Source organism: Aethalodelphis obliquidens, unplaced genomic scaffold, assembly GCF_003676395.1.
Source record: "Aethalodelphis obliquidens isolate GAN/ISIS:26980383/991018 unplaced genomic scaffold, ASM367639v1 scaffold65, whole genome shotgun sequence".
Taxonomy (NCBI): Eukaryota; Metazoa; Chordata; class Mammalia; order Artiodactyla; family Delphinidae; genus Aethalodelphis; species Aethalodelphis obliquidens.
In genome coordinates, this window is record NW_020838009.1 from 9,457,579 (window position 1) to 9,459,980 (window position 2,402).

General features: G+C 55.8%; 1 protein-coding gene across 2 annotated transcripts in view; it reads left to right on the forward strand.

Moving 5' to 3' along the window:
• CRTC3 (CREB regulated transcription coactivator 3) overlaps window positions 1–2,266 on the forward strand; it is a 101,930-nt gene extending 99,664 nt beyond the window's left edge. Inside the window, exons 15-17 of one of the 2 annotated variants that reach the window (XR_003429243.1) lie at window positions 20–211; window positions 1,352–1,674; window positions 2,220–2,266. The gene's annotated coding sequence lies outside the window, so the exon portion shown is untranslated. Of the gene's footprint in view, window positions 1–19; window positions 212–1,351; window positions 1,675–2,159; window positions 2,179–2,219 lie in introns of those variants that run through there. The other variant, XR_003429244.1, reaches the window with a different exon arrangement.
• Window positions 2,267–2,402: the final 136 nt, after the last annotated feature.

Genomic DNA, 2,402 nt, shown 5'->3' on the forward strand with positions numbered 1-2,402 from the left:
ATTTGGTGTTTTTCTTCAGCCTCGGGTGAGGTGAACTGGCGGAGAGCCCTCCTCGCTCAGCTCAGCCTGCAGTTAGAGATTTCTGGTCCGTGGCCCGCTTCTCACGTGTTCTTAATACTTGCTGTTGCGCCCAGTCCTGAGAGAAGTTCAGAAGGAAGTGGAGGCACGCTGTTCCTTTGAAGCCGCGTGGACCCAGGACAGAGACATCATTGTAGGGGCTCAGGATTCTGCTCCCCCTGCTGGCGCCCCTTCCAGACCCCCCGCCTGCCCTCCCCTAAAACCCCTCCCCTTCTGAGGTTCAGGCCACTGATGCTACTCTGCCTCATGTACCGGATCTTTAGCCCTTTCTCCCGTTTCACCAAAGACTTGGACTCTGTTTTCTACCCCCAGACCCCCTCCCCATGTCCCAGCAGGGCCCACAGCCCTGGCCTATCCAACAGCAAACAGCCTCAGCTGCCTTCAGAGACCCACTTCCCCAGCCACATGCAGGGCTTGTCATAAAGGTGACTCTTCTGAAATCCTAGAAATCCCTTCTCTGACCCCAACTTCCTGAGCCACCATCTCTACTCTGGTCCACACACACCCTGTTATTTGACCCCACCGAGGATTCTGTTCCTTGTCCCTCCTCTCAGTCTGCCTGTCCTCTCCTGTCCCTTCCTTCCCCGGCCTAGCCCACGGGGTCAGAGGCCTTCATGACACCCTCACCAGCCCTCCTCTGCTCTGATCCTGAAAATTTCTCTGCCAGGAGTCCCGCCAGAACCAACCACCACACACTGTCCCTTAACCCCGTCCCTCTCCTGCCACCCAGGGGCACTCCAGACCTCTCCTCTCCTCAAGGCCCTCATCAGGGCCCTGCTCTCCTCATGACCAGGAACTCCAAGCCCTCAGGGGGCAGCTCCCTCCGCGTCCCAGCTGCTCCCACCTGCTCCCCACTCCATTCTTTTTCCTGGTAAACTTGCCCAAATCTATACCCATCCTTCCCACCTTCCCCTCTGCCTTACCTGGTTCTCCTTTTTCATGTGTGATTGATCTGTGCTCCCTCCAAGGATTCCCTGCCCTCCGCCAGGCCTCCTTCTCATCCTCTCCAGTGGCTCTTTCCCCTCAGCCTGTAGATGGTCTCCTCCTTGCTAAAAACAAACAATGAAACAACACTATCCTCCAACCACGGCCCTGCCTCCCTCCCTCCCTTCCTGGAAGAGTCGCTCATGCTCAGCTCCCTTCTCAACTCCTCTGGCCTGTCCAGTCCCTCTCCTCCTTGGCCCTCCCCTGACATTTGAGCCCTGAGGCCGCTCCCTTTCCCCCCAGATCCTCTCTCCAGCTCTAGTAAATCCTTTTCCTCTTGTTCTCTCAGGGCATATCCATCTCCGATGTGTACCCTCCTCCCCTGCCATCTCCTCTCTCAGACCCACTGTCCCCAGGCCGTCACCTCCAAGCTGATGACCTCCCACATCCAGCCTCCTACCCCACGTGCCTGTCAGCGCAGGCCCACCCGCACTCCACCCCGTGCGGCCCGCTGCACCATCCTTCACAGATCTGTGGACACCGGCAAGCGTTCAACATCACCTGGGACACCGGCCTTTCCCACGGGGCTCTCGACTCTGCAAGGACAGGGGCCGTGTCTTCTACCTGAATTCTACAGCCACGGTGCCTGGCATGTAGTAGGTGCTCAATACAGTAAGTCCCCTACATACGAGCGAGTTCCATTCTGAGAGCTCATTCGCAAGTCCAACAAAGTTAGCCTAGGTACACAACAAACACAATCAGCTATATCGTACTGTACTGTAATAGGTTTATCATACTCTTCACACAAATAATACATAAAAAACAAAAACAAACAATAGAACTTAAAAAAAATTTTATTTATTTTTGGCTGCCTTGGGTCTTTGTTGCTGCGCGCGGGCTTTCTCTAGTTGCGGCGAGTGGGGGCTACTCTTCATTGCGGTGCACAGGGTGCGCGGGCTTCTCACTGCGGTGGCTTCTCTTGTGGTGCACGGGCTCTAGGTGCACGGGCTCAGTAGTTGTGGTTCGCGGGCTCAGTAGTTGTGGCTCGCAGGCTCTAGAGCGCAGGCTTAGTAGTTGTGGCGCATGGGCTTAGTTGCTCCGCGGCCTGTGGGGTCTTCCCAGACAAGGGCTTGAACCTGTGCCCCCTGCATTGGCAGGCGGATTCTTAACCACTGCACCACCAGGGAAGCCCAAAGAAAACATGTTTAATCTTACAGTACAGAACCTTGAGAAGTACAGTAGTACAGTACAACAGCTGGCATCCAGGGGCTGGCATCGAGTGAACAGGCAAGAAGAGTTACTGACTGGAGGAGGGAGAGGAGGTGGGAGATGCTAGAGCTGAAGGATCGTCAGCAATAGGAGTCGAAGGGCGAGCTGCAACGTCACTCACACCTGACGCT